The sequence below is a fragment of the Malaclemys terrapin genome, chromosome 1, assembly GCF_027887155.1.
Source record: "Malaclemys terrapin pileata isolate rMalTer1 chromosome 1, rMalTer1.hap1, whole genome shotgun sequence".
Classification (NCBI taxonomy): domain Eukaryota; kingdom Metazoa; phylum Chordata; order Testudines; family Emydidae; genus Malaclemys; species Malaclemys terrapin.
The window spans coordinates 147,870,705-147,885,058 of record NC_071505.1 but is presented as its reverse complement, the minus strand read 5'-3'; the positions used below and the strand labels follow the sequence as shown (position 1 = coordinate 147,885,058).

General features: G+C 51.8%; 1 long non-coding RNA gene across 2 annotated transcripts in view; it reads right to left on the bottom strand.

The window, feature by feature from the left end:
* Positions 1-4,822: 4,822 nt before the first annotated feature.
* The window catches only part of LOC128844900 (uncharacterized), a 106,830-nt gene continuing 97,298 nt past the window's right edge, over positions 4,823-14,354 (bottom strand). For both annotated transcript variants that reach the window (XR_008446546.1, XR_008446545.1), the window contains one exon: positions 4,823-6,097. This is a non-coding gene — a long non-coding RNA (uncharacterized LOC128844900). The remainder of the gene's footprint in view (positions 6,098-14,354) is intronic.

Sequence of the window (14,354 nt, the reverse complement as noted above, 5' to 3'; positions counted from 1 at the left end):
GCAGTGATGCAAGTGTGCAGGGTCATCTCCTGCCAAGAAGGATGGTGCCTCTGGTCAATATGTGGGAAATAGTGGATGGTGTTGCAGCAATGGGATTCCCTAACTGCATCAGGGCAATAGATGGCACGCATATCCCCATTTTGGCCCTAGATCATGACAGAGTACATCAACAGAAAGGGCTTCTTCCCTGTGGTAGTGCAGGTGCTGGTGGATCACTGATGTTGTCTCACTGACATCAATGTGGGGTGGTTAGGGAAGGTGCATGACGCACGCATCTTCAGGAACACTGGCCTGTATAGAAAACTGCATTCAGGGACTTTCTTTCTAGACCAAAAGATGCCAGTAGGGGATACTGAAATGCTCATAGTGACCTTGGGAGACCCAGCCTATCCTTTATTCCCATGGCTCATGAAGCCTTACACCAGAAACCTTGACAGCAGCAAGGAGCACTTCAACAACAGGCTCAGCAGGTGCAGAATGACCGTAGAATGTGTGTAGGGCAGATTAAAGGATCCTACCTGGTCTCCCAGTGCAGCAATCCATGGGTCCTCTGGCTCTCTGGGGTCATCTGCTTGCAAGGTCTGCAGTGACTCAGTCCCTTCCCAGGTCTCTGCTGGCCATCTGGTGTCCACCTGGGGTTTGGCATGCCTGGCCTCAGTGACCTGGGGCTCCCGCAGCTTTGTGGAGCGAGCTCACAATACAGTCCATCCTCCTTGGCGGTTCAGCTCAACTAAGCTAGGCTGCTTCCCTTTATACTCTGTCTCCAGGTTAAGCATGCCCAGCAGGGACGGAGGGGCGTGGCTTCCTCAGCTGGCAATGCATAGTTAACCGCTGTGGGGCCAGTGTGGGGTAGACACACCCCCTCACAGGGAATTTGTGATGCTTTAATTCATGTTTGCAAAGCACTCTGGGACCCTTGGCTGAAAAGGAAAAAGAAAGGGCAGGTATCCACAATTTAAACTAGTGGCTTGACTGGACCCATTTAAGCCTGTATTTTTAATCTTGAAACTAATGACCAGTGAACTGTATGCATTAACAAATATCCAGGCATATTAAATATTGAAAGTAAAAACATACTCCGGGGATTAATTTGTATGTCTGGTGTTAAGGCTATGTTTAGATGCAGTCTGCTTCAAATATGCAATTCAATAAGAAATAAATAAAAACAATTCATAGCTTCCTTTTTTAATCTGATTCTCTTGGTCAGGATCACTTTGAGGGGGACATTTGCCTGGAGGTCTGATCTAGTGCCCATTGACATCATTAGTGGTAACCCAGGTAGCATCACTCTATTCTCCACACCTGCTAATTAGTCCGCAGTTCCCCCAAAATTCAAGCAGCCAGTGACTGTGGATTTCCTGGGCTTCAAAAGTCTGTCCTGGACATCTGTAGGAGGCTGTAACTTTCCAGCTTTACCCAAAAAAAATCACAATGTTAAACCTTCCAGGCCAGCAATTGAGTTATATTTTTAAGGGCCTACAGGTATGTCTACACTGCAAAGAAACACCCATGGTAATGAGTTTCAAAGCTCAGGTCTACAGACTTGGGCTTGTGGGGCTTGAGCTGCAGCACTAGAAGTATAGATGTGCCTACACAGGCTGGAGCCTGGACTGTGAAACTTGGCAAGAGAGGTGGGTCTCAAACTCCAAACTCCAGCCCGATTGGGAATGTCTATTGTGACAAAGTTCCTCCTCTATCTTGGTGGGTCTTGCGCTTATTGGCAGATTTTCTTGCCTCAGAGATTCACCATGTGGGTTGGGGAACAGCCCAGAGACCTTCCCCTCAGGAAGAAGGCACAGTCCAGGTCAATTGGGAGGAACCCAGGCCCACCCTCTACCCCAGGTTCCAGCCCAGGGCCCTGTGGATTGCAGCTGTCTATAGTGCCTCCTGTAACAGCTGCATGACAGCTACAACTCCCTGGGCTACTTCCCCATGGCCTCCTGCAAACACCTTTCTTAGTCTCACCACAGGACCTTCCTCCTGGTGTCTGATAACACTTGTGCTCCTCAGTCCTCCTCCAGCACACCCTCTCAGCTCTTTGCACCTCTTGCTTCCAGCTCCTCACACTCACACCACAAACTGAAGTGAGCTCCTTTTAAAACCCAGGTGCCCTGATTAGCCTGCCTTAATTGATTCTAGCAGCTTCTTAATTGGCTCCAGGTGTCCTAATTAGCCTGCCTGCCTTAACTGGTTCTAGCAGGTTCCTGATTACTCTAGTGCAGCCCCTGCTCTGGTCACTCAGGGAACAGAAAACTACTCATCCAGTGACCAGTATATTTGCCCTCTACCAGACTCCTGTATCCGCCGCATGCCCACCAATAAATCTCCGGGCATGGACGGGCTGACCGCGGAGTTCTATCGCGTGTTTTGGGACATCCTCAGCCCGGACCTTGTCACCGTCTGGGCCGAGTCCTTGCAAGGCGGGGTCCTCCCTCTTTCGTGCAGGCGAGCCGTGCTCACCTTATTGCCGAAGAAGGGGGACCTCCACGATTTACGGAATTGGCGTCCCATCTCGCTCCTCAGCACGGACTATAAAGTCGTAGTGAAGGCAATCTCGCTGCGGCTAGGGTCCGTGCTGGTGGACATGATCCACCCAGACCAGACCTACACCGTCCCGGGCCGCACCATCTTCGACAACTTGTATCTGGTCCGGGACCTCTTGAACTCGGGTGTAGGGATGGTCTGTCATTCGCCCTCCTGTCCCTGGATCAGGAGAAGGCGTTCAACAGGGTGGACCATGGGTATCTCCTGGGCACGCTGCAAGCGTTTGGCTTCGGGCCCCAGTTTGTGGGTTTTCTCCAGGTGCTGTACGCCTCCGCAGAGTGTTTGGTCAGGCTCAACTGGACCCTGACCGAACCGGTCAGCTTTGGGCGAGGAGTACTTCATGTCTTCCGCCTTCAGGCCCTGCAGAGGCTCCTTTATGGTGCAGGTAGTCCGGCATGGAGCGTATTGGCACACGCCTTCCTGCGCCGCTTCCGAGGGCTCCGATATGACCGGCAGCTCTTTTGTCTCCATCCGAGAGGTCTTCCGCGAGACCTCTCCGGGCTGCCAGTCTTCTACCAGGACCTCCTCCGGACCTGGAAACTATTCTCAGTGACCAAGGCCATGGCGGCCACCATGGGGACAGATCTCCTCGCGGAGCCCCTGCTACACAACCCCCAGCTCCGTGTGCAGGTGGCGGATTCCCCCATGGTGCGCCAGAAATTAGTCCTGGCAGAAGTCACCAAAGTCGGAGACCTCCTGGACTACGACCGGGGAGACTGGCTGGATCCCCTGACGCTCGCTCAGCACATGGGGCTCTCCAGACTCGTACTCCCCGACGCGAGCTTCAGGAGTAGAGGGCCGCTTTGCCGCCCGCTGCTCGGGACTATCTCGACCGGGTCCTGCGAGAGGGCACGCCCTGCCCACCCTCCACTCCGAGCCCTCCAGACCTTTTCATCGGGCCCCTGCCCCGTAGACCCAATCGGCCCCCACCCCATCCCTTTGCCGTGAGCCGGCTGCACGATCTGCAGCCGGTTCTGTTCCGGACCGCGCCAAGGAAACATCTATACATGCTCGTGCTCCATGTTCTTCATGTCCTCACCCTCGCGTCCCGCCCCGATACGAAGTGGCGGGACCTCCTGCCACCTCTGGAGGGTGAGGAGCCCCGGTGGGCCAGCCTTTATTCTACTCTGATCCCGAAGCCTACCGGGGACATAAGTTGGCGGCTCCTTCACGGAGCCGTGAGCACGGGCGTGCACTTGGCGCGGTTTACCCCTATCCCAGACACCTGCCCCTTCTGCGGCGTGAGGGAAACCCTGGCGCATGTTTACCTGGAGTGCGCCAGGCTGCAGCCCCTGTTCCAGCTCCTCAGGGATATTTTGTTACGATTTTGGTTGCACTTTTCCCCTCACCTTTTTATTTATGCACTCCCTATTCGTTGCCCCACAAAGTCACGGGACCTCCTGGTCAACCTCCTCCTGGCCCTAGCAAAACTGGCCATTTATAAAACCAGAGTGAGGAGGTTGGCCGATGGAGTCTCCTGTGACTGTGGGGCCTATTTCTGGTCCTCCGTTCGTTCACGTATCCGGGCAGAGTTCCTCTGGGCGGTGTCCACTGACTCTCTTGACGCCTTCGAGGAGCAGTGGGCGCTGTCTGGGATTCTCTGCTCGGTGTCCCCGTCTGGTTCTCTTCTTTTGACCCTTTGACCTCACTCCTGTCCCTGTTCTTTTATTAGTTGTCCCCCGTAATTTTTTGGTCTCCAGGCCCTGTGGACCCCCCCTTAGGCTGGGGGGGATCCTTTAGCAGTGGGCGGGCTTCGCCCACCCACAACCTGGATCCCAATAGGACCAGACTCCTGTACCCCACTGGTCTGGGTCTGTCACACTATATTGTTATTTTTAGTGCCGTAGCACGAGCCTGAGTTTGTAGATCTGGGCTCTGGGACTTGCTGTTGTGTTTGGTTGGTTTTTTTGTTTGTTTTTTTGCAGTGTAGAAACTTTTGCCACAAAGGGCTTGAAACTTTTTTTCGGGGAACGAGCAGATCAGCTTTTCCACCTGCAGGTCTCTATAGTGTATGTCAAGGATGCAGGATTTTCAGGCCCTAAAGATCAGTTCAAGGGCTCATGAAATGTGATCTATTTTGTCAATTTCTGTAAACAAAATCAAGTATGTTCCCTTAAGACAGTCAGTGGAAAGCTCACAGGCTCACATCATAAAAGGAAGTATGCTCTGTTTATTTACAACTGATCCTAAAATTGCACATTAAGGCCCTGACACTGTACGTGTTCTGCAATCTAAACAGCCTCAAAGTAATCAAAAATGTTTCCTCCAAACACATAAATAACTGCATTAATTTTATTATTTAAATTCCTTCACTGTGTTTTGTCTCATTAATAGTGGATTAAGATATAGCCCACCACACCCAAACACATAAGTCCTCACTGATTGTTTTCCTCATGCAATGAGCATGGTATGAAGAGAACGGGGTTACAGGTCCCAGTCCTTTTTCATGCACTGGTATGTTGAAGACAGGAAAAACTGACTGTTTATCTAAAGAATAATGTTACAGTGCTTCACCTGGCTCATTTGTTTTCCTCTCCAGGGATATATCTGGTTCATCCATCCCCTGCAACAAGACATTGCAACAGTAAATAAAATTAAAAACATTTTAGCTGTATTGTTCAAAGCCAGAATGAAGATCAGGTGGTTTCCACAAAGCAACAGTGACCTTTCCCTCGCTGTTAAAAATGCCAACTGATTGAAGTCTTTTTTTGAATGGATGAGATACTCTGCTAAGGAGGCAATGGATCAGCTGTCAGTTCAAACAAGTTTAAACAGTGATATAGGAAGCCCGGGGAGTGAGAGATTAGATCATGGCAAAGAAAAAGCAAGAGCGGAGGAAAAACAAAAGAAGAAATCGTGATGTTTGAGTAATACCATGCCAGACTTAAGGCAGATAAACTAACAATTCACATATAGTGGAATATATCAAAGACTGTTCTGGATGGGTAACGATAATAAAAGTCAAGGGAAGGGAAGGATGAAAAAGGTGTTATCTGTCCACAAGCAGGCATGTGATATTGAGTGAACCAAGAGAGTAGCTAGCAGATGAGTGCCTGTGTGTTGAAGATTGGACATGATCTACCCAAAGTGCTGCTTTTCTCTTTGCAATTTTCATTTTTTTTAATTGATTTTAACCACTAGTCCATATAAAAACAAACCAAGGCCCTGATCCTGCCCCCCTCAGTCATGTTGAGTAGTATCTACATGAGTGGTCCTGTTAATCCCCATTGAACTCATTCAGGACTACTAATGTGAGTAAAGATGGAAAAATCAGAATGTTAAGGGAGTATAACTGATGTGGAGACCTCGGCCTGAATTTGCAGAGTCTGAAACAACAGCTGAGGTGGAACCTGCCTCATTCATTTCAGTGGGTGCCAGTAATGATGCTGTGGAGTGGAAGTTGAAGTGGAAATGTTAACTATTTCATTGCTCATCACAGCATGTCAAGAAGAGGAGATCTGTGTTGTAGTGAGGAAGGTCCTGTTCAAACCTGCTGATGAGTCATGTGGTGGGTTGTTACAGTTGCATGAGATAATTTGCATATTTTAATAACCTAGGAAAACAGAGATAAAAACCAGTGTTAACAGAACATTAAATCTGCAAAAGACTAGCATTCAAAAGTTGGGTAATGCCAAAATGAATATTGCCTGTGCAATTAATCCCATTTTTCCAATAGAAATGCTGACTCATAGTAACCAATCACAAAGCAACATTTTGTGATAAATCATCTGAGATCACAAGGAATATTCAACTAATAAATTATGTTCCCTTTGTATTTTTGATCAATTGATGTATTTCCTGCGTCTTTCTTTCACAGATATTTTGCTCCATTTACTGTTTTTCTGTAGCTTCCATAGTACAAATTCATTCTAATGATTGTCTTCCTTCTCCTTTACATGTTTAATGATCAAGTTCAAGTGACCCTAGTGCAACAGTTAAGGCCCCAGTGGTCAGATATACCATTGATGATTTTTCCCCTTATAGTAGCATGATGAGGTGCACAGACCCAAGTCTGGGCTGGCAGGGAAACAGTTAACACCTCTTTATAGGGAAAGACCACAGTTATCTTTCATTGCTCAAGAGACAATCAGGATGGGGCAGAGACAAAAGGGATCAGATGTTGAAGGGGAAGCATGTGGGTGGATGGACTGAGAGTGGGTAGGTCTCTTTGTGAGGCTATCAGGAGAGACTGAAGCCTGAGCTGAAAGCCACACTTTTGGGAGTGTGAGGGTGGGCAGCAGCCTGCAGATTTGGACTATTTACTTCTGGAATCCGGGCTGAAGTGAAACTCCATGTGCTGGGCGCTTCACGAACCCCTATATTTTGATTAACTGGCACTAAAACCAATTCCCTTTGGATTGTGGATTACTGACAGAACGTACTGACTGTTGTGCGCTCCTTCCATATGACCCTTTTTTGGTGGCATATGAACACAACTCAATTGACAGGGATAGTTTCAAACTCCTCTATTTCTACAGGGGAGTTGGCAACCTAGTTGGTCACTGCCTAACACATTCCTTTGATTAAAAATTCTTATGACTTTTTTTGTTGTTTAAAAAAACAACCCCCAAACCTCTGAGACTTCCTGATTTGCAACAAGACTGAAATTTGGCAGGGGGGTATCTTTGGGTGGTCTCATAAAAATCTGTTCAGATTGGGCTGAACTACACAATGTCAAAAATCTCCACTCCCCATCTCTGCCTTGCAGAGTATAGCTTGTAGTCTTGGCAGCATGCCTCTAGATCTTTACAATTCAATAGCATTGTGCATGTACTGCCCTTGTGGCTCGCACTAGCACTTCCCATGGAGCTCAAACTCCAAATGGGACACAATAAGACTTGCTGATGGATTACATGGTGGGTTCTCTGCCCATCCATCCTGTTCCCCTCAAATATATATTCAAAATAGTTTTTTTGGCTAACTGGAACATGCACAGCACTGGGAACCAGGAGGCCAGGACATCTCGACTATTTCTATTGACTGACGTTTCATATTTTCCTAGACTTCTCCTTAAGCCCAGCTATCACTGTATTGAACCCAGTAACCTGTGCTTGACTAAAGCATCGTCCAGAAAGGCATCCAATCTCTATCTGAAGCCAGCAAGGAATGGAAAATTCACCACTGACCGACTACCCCATTGTGTAAGATCACCACCTTGTTGCAAGTGGACCCAACTGCTGGGTCCCACATGTGTCCAAACCAACTGGGTCCATGTAGAGTCTAGTCACTGTTTCTAGCTCTGGGACTCTAGGGCACTCTCAGGCTCAGATTTCTTGTCTGACACCCTTCCTTGGGATGTGAGATGCTGAAGTCCAGCCACCCTACATGCCAAAACTAGTGTCTCAGACCTCCCAAATCCCCCAGTTGCTTACTCATGCTCCCCTAGAGTTCCACCTAGGCTGCTGGCACCTGGGCTTCTAGTTTAAACCCTTTGAGGACAATGTGACAGGAAAGCAGAGAACACAGACTTAGCAAACAAATTTCTTAAACACATTGACTTTGCTCTCAGGGTATGTCTACAGTGTGGGTCTGACCAGTAACGTAGCTAGGGGGGTTCAGGGGAAGCAGGCGCTTCCTCTCAGTACATTTTTCAAAAGCGGCACCTGCCGGGCCGCCGCTGGGGTCCTACAGGCAAGTGGGGGGGGCAGCACGGTCGGACTCCGGAGGAGCCATTCGGGGAGGGGGGGGGCGGGCGCAGCCAGAGGAGCCGCCCCCTCCAATGGCTCCTCCGGAGTCTGACCGTGCTGTCCCCCACTTGCCTGCAGGACCCCAGCGGTGGCCCGGCAGGCGCCGCTTTTGAAAAATGTACTGAGGGGAAGCGCCTGCTTCCCCTGAACCCCCCTAGCTATGCTACTGATAAACCCAGCTCCAGATACTGGTGGAGCACAGCCCCCAGCCCTGAATATTCCTGGTGCTCGGGCACCATGAGCCCATCTAACCTGTCGCCTATGCTTCCATCCATACCTACAGTCCTCAGACACATGCCTGTATGCAGGGGCGGCTCTAGGCACCAGCAAAGGAAGCACGTGCTTGGGGCAGCCCATTTGCAGGAGCGGCAGGGATCCAGCATCGGAGCTGAGAACCAACAGGGGCCCCTGGGAGCTGTAGTTCGTTGGTTAGCTCCCTGCCTATAGAGCCAGCCCTGCAGCAGGGAAAGAACTACATTTCCCAGCATTCCTTTGGCCACTACCAACAGGAAAGAAGGGGAGGGAATGAGGAAGCTGAGACCCCATGCTGTAGCCTGCTGTGAACGGAGAGCTGCGCTGTGAGTAGGGATTCCATATTTTAACATTCAAAAAATAGGACACTCCACGGGGAGGGAGGGTAGCCCCACCCTGCCCCCATCCACTCCCTCCGACTGCCCCCCACAGAAACCCCAACCCATCCAACCCCCCTGCTCCCTGATCACCCCCTCCCGGGACCACTGCCCCAACTGCCCCGCAGGACCCCACCCCCTATCTAAGCCCCACTGTACCCAACTTGTACCCAACTTCCCCCTTCCTGAGACCCCCCCCAACTTCCCCTCTAGGACCCCACCCCCTACCTGTCCCCTGACAACTCCCTGGGACTCCCATGACTATCCAACTGCTGCCTGTCCCCTAACTGTCCCCCCAAACCTCTGACCCATCTAACCCCCCCTTCTCCCTGCCCCTGACTGCCCCCTCCAACCTCCGCGCCATCCAACCCCCCCTGCTCCCTGCCCCTTTACTGCCCCCCCGGAACTCCCTACCCCTTCTCCAACCCCCCAAGCCCCCTTACCGTGCCACTCCGACCAGCGTGTCCGGCTTTGTGCAGCGGCAGACACGCTGCTGCATACATGCTGCCGTGCTCCCCTGCGGAGCCACAGGCTCCCCCTCCCGCCCAGCACCTGCCTTTCAGATTTGAACACCTCAACATTCAGGAGTGCTCAAGCTCAGTTTGGGCAGCTGTTACTTCATTTCTCCCAAATCAAATATACTGATCCACTGTAACTTGCTGCAGAAAAAGTAGGATAAAATTGAGCAAGAAATGCTTCTCAGTGGTTATTAGGACTGGAATTGCTATTTTCAACAGCCATTGCCTTTTGTTTGTTTGTTTGTTTAAAAGGAAGACAGTGATATTGCATTGGGAAATTCCCCATAGAAAGAAAGAGTGGAACAAAAGAATAATGAAGGCACCTCAACTTTTCCTCATTTATGTAGGACAGTCTTATAATATGCATCCAGATATCCTCCAATCACACAAGCTGAAAATTGATCCACTTTACTGCAGTTCTGTAACCATGTGGGAACCAATCCTGTCTGTGTTCTGTGCACATCTAAAATTCCTGCTGAATGACCTGCCGTGGGAACGAGTTACCAGTGACCCAGGTCTGCGGCGGAAGGAGGGTGCAGGTGGAGTGGGCGATCCCAGGGCTGGGGCAGCAGGAGGTGTGTGTGTGTGGGACAATGGTGGGGGGGGTAGGGGGAACCCAGAGCTGGGGCAGCAGGGTATGTGTGTGGGAGAGCCGAGGGCTGGGACAGCAAGGGGGTGCGGGTGAGGGAGGTGAGAGCCCAGGGCTGGGGCGGCAGGGGGGTGTGGGTCAGGGGGGTGAGAGCCCAGGGCTGGGAAGGCAGGGGAGTGCGGGTGGTGGGGGAGAGCCCAGGGCTGGGGTGGGAGGGGGTGCGGTGAGGAGCCCAAGGCTGGGACGGAGGGCAGCCAAAATTTTTTTTGCTTGGGGCGGCAAAAACCTAGAGCCGGCCCTGATGGGGCTAAATACATGCTGGTGTACGGAGTGCTGGCTGCAGGTTACTCTGGATCTGGGGGAGCCAGCCTCAGCTTGTCTCTGGGACCCTACACTGCAAAGTAAAGAAAGATCTTCTTTGTGGCGAAGGAGGCCATGAAATTAAAGATAGGACCCTAATTCTCAGCATTGTAAAATGCCACCAGCGCTACCCTAACTCTGGGGTGGCTTACACATATGAACCCGAACCCTAATGCCAAGTGGCCTACCCATAGGTACCCTAACCCTAGGGCAGGGAGCCCTACCCATATAAACCCTAACCCTGGGGTGGAGAGCCCTTTCAATAGGGTGGAGAGCCCTTTCAATCCTAGGCGGGGAGCCTAACCCATACAAACCCTAATCATACGGAGGGGAGCTCAACCCATAGGAACTCTACCCCTAACTCCAAGTACCCTACTCATAGGAACTATAATCCTAACTCCAAGTGACCTATCCACAGATACCCTAACCCTAAACTGGGGAACTGTACCCATAGGAACCCTAACCCAAGGATGGGGATCCCTACAGAAAAGAACCCTAAAACTAGGGTGGGGAGCCATACCCATTGGGGGTATGGCTCCCTGACCTAGGGTTAGGATTCCTATGGATAGGCCACTTGGAGTTTGGGTTAGGGTTCCTATGGATATGGCTTCCCACACTAGGATTCGGGTTCCTGTGAGTAGGGGTCCCCACTATAGTGTTAGGGTTCCTACGGTTTGGGCTCTCCAGGCTAGGGTTAGGGTTTCTCTGGCTAGGGCTCCCCTCCCTAGTGTTAGGATTCTTGTGTTTCGGACTCTCTGACCTAGGGTTAGGGTTCCCATGGCTAGGGCTCCCTGCCCTAGTTTTAGTATTCCTATGGGTATGGCTCCCTGACCCTGTAAGTAGGCCAGTTGGAGTTATGATTAGGGTTGCTAAGGGTAAGGCACCCCACCCTGTTATGCTTATAAGAAGCACACGGGATCTGTTTCAGGGGAAAAGGCAATAGGCCGCATTTATTAAAGATACAACAATTAGCATATGTATTTAATCACCACACACACACACACACGCACCCCCCCCTGCCAGGTGATGTTATAGTTACCAGTCCAGAGTCTGGATCAATCTAGTGGCCAGCTAGGTTGGTCACGGGTAGGTAGGAGCCAGGTTCTGTTGGTCACGACATGATGCCCCAGGGAAGTCTTGGCAGGACAAACCCAAAGTTTCATGGCAAGACACCCTGTTTATACAGTGATTTTCCTTCATTGGGACCAATGAGTTTTGCACCGTCATGCTGTAATCCAGGGGTCTCAAACACGCGGCCCATGGGCCGGGTATTTTCTGCGGCCTGCAAGCTCCTCGTGGCCCCCCCACCCTCCCCAACGTTTACCTAGAGCGTCTCCGGCCCGACGCGCACCTGGGGAAGGGCAGGCTCCCTGCCTGCCCGCCCTGCCCCCGCTCCACCCCGGGAAGTGTCCAGAACTTGAGGAAGTCCCGCACAGGGGTCTGTGTATTGCTCTTGCTTCAGGCAGCGCCCCTTGCAGCTGCCATTGGCCGCAGTTCCCTGTTCCCGGCCAATGGGGCTGCTGGGGGCGGTGCCTGAAGCAACAGCAACACACAGACCCTTGTACCCCGCCTCCCCCAGATTCCAGACGCTTCCGGAGCGCCGTGGTGCAGTGCAGCAGGAAGCCTGACCTGCCCCCGCTGCGCACTGGACCAGAGCCCGCCCCCTGAAGCCCTTTTGCACCCTAATCCCCTGCCCTGAACCCCCCTGCCACACCCTGCGCCCCGCACTCCTCCTGCACCCGACCCCCTGCCTTGAGTCCCTGCCACACCCCGCACCCCTCCTGCACCTGACCCCCTGCCCTGAGTCCCTGCCACACCCCGCACCCCTCCTGCACCCCGACCCCCTGCCCTAAGCCCCCTGCCGCACCCTGCACCCTGACCCCCTGCTGAACTGAAGATGGCAAACCCAATTGCCTGGGCATTGAAACCTAGCAACAAATGACCCAGAGGGAGCTGCTGTCCTGGAGTCATTCAGCCCGGGACAGGGACTTGAACTCTGCATTTCGGGACTGTCCCACCCAATTTGGGACAGGTCATCACCCTGGTTAATTAGTCAATGCTCTGAATGTCACTGCAAATGCTTGGTGAGGTGCCTTAATCCCTGAAGTGTACACAAGTCTCCATCAGGAGTCTATCTCAGCTGGATTCGCTGAACACTGCTCCTGGTGTGAAGCAGGAGTGCTGAAGGCCCAGAGGTCCAGTCACAGGAGGCAGTGAAGCCGTGTGTCTTACCCTGCAGGAAGAGTGAGACCTCTAGGGGGTCTGGCACATCAAAGGGCTTCCGGAGAGACTGTTCCAAAGCCAGAGTGTAGCACCAATCGTATGGATCCATGGTAGTAGGTGAGGTGACATCAGGGCAGATCTGTGCAGTGACCCCTGCTTGCTGCAACAGGAGGCGATCTGAGGGGTCCGTTCATGTATTCCCATCCCTGGGCTCTCTGCCGACCCCTTTGGCTTCTCTTCCTCCCAAGGAACCACCTTGGGATGGGTTTCTGCCATTGCCCCTCCCCCCCTCATTGCATCCCTCCATCCTGGCACCAGGATCTCAGTTGGGATTCTCCATTCCCTCATCCCCTCCCTGAATTTCCAAGGGATGGGAGCTGGGCTTCCTGGCAGAGTCCAGCATCAGAAAGGAAGGGATTCCCCACAGAGGGGCAACATAATCTCCCGCAGAGGGGGAGTCTCCCCCTGACACTTGATTAAATCCTATGGCCTGTTCCCACCTCTGCCCACACCACCCCCAAAACAGAGCAGCTCCAGCTACCGAAGAGAGTAAAAACCAGAGGCCTTCCTGGCCCTTGGGACAGAGGAGTAGGTTGATGATCTACCTGGAGGTGAATTTTGGTCTTCCCCATGCCTATGCTCTATACTCCCTTCAGGACAGTGCACAGGAACCCACCATGGACTGCTCCACCCTTGTGTTTGTCCCTACTTCAGTCTGCTTCATCTCTCTGCCAACCGTTTCCTCCTTCACCTCCCTGCAGCACCCGACAGGGTGTGCGTGTGGAGGGTCAGCATGGTCCCCTTAAAAGCTCAGTCACCACTTAACCAGGACAAGAAGAACTTGACTCCAGCCAAGCTCATTCTCTGCTCTGCCTCTGCCTCCACAAGAGGAACACTCCTAACCCACAGCCCCTGCGGCAGCAGATCCTACAGCCAGTTGGAGCCAGCCCGCCTCAACCCTCCTGGTGTTGGGAGGGAAACAGGAGAAAGGACAAAAGAAGGAAGAGATGAAGAGAAAGGAAGGAGGGATGGAGGAAAAGGTAAAACGAAAAGGACAAACCCTAATGTCCCCAGTGATTGTATGGGACAAAATCCCAGGTGGGGAATAAAATTCTGCCACCTTCAACTAGTGGTTTCCATGCCTAGAATTCGGCTGGCACCAGATGGATCAGACTGAACAGGTTCCAAACCTCTCGGAGGCTCTTACCTTGTAAACAGGGACGTCTGTTTTCTAGTAAAATCAGTAAAAGGAAAGGAGAAAACTCGAAAGAGGCTCCTCCTCGCACGCACGTACGTGAACCCTAATACTCTCCCAGTCCTCAAAGAGAGACCTTGAGAAGGAGACTTGCTGAAGTAAAGCCACAGGGGTCTCTGAGGTTTCCCTGGCCCTGTGCCCCTATCCTGCCTGGCTGATGTCAGCATCTGTCTGTGAGGTCACCACTTCCCCACCACCTTTGACCAATAGGCTGAGGTCCTGCAAAAGGCCTTTGTGATATCACTGCCACACACACCCCTCCCCTGAAGTGCGAATGTCCTGCTGCTGGCCAGACACTTTGAAGGTTTGAGCTTGTCATAACTATAAAGGGAAGGGTAACAGCCCTCCTGTGTACAGTACTATAAAATCCCTCCTGGCCAGAGACTCCGAAATCTTTTTACCTGTAAAGGGTTAAGAAGCTCAGGTAACCTGGCTGATACCTGACCCAAAGGACCAATAAGGGGAGAAGATACTTTCAAATCTTTGTGGGGGGAAGGCTTTTGTTTGTGCTCTTTGTTTTTGGGGGTTGTTCACTCTTGGGACTGAGAG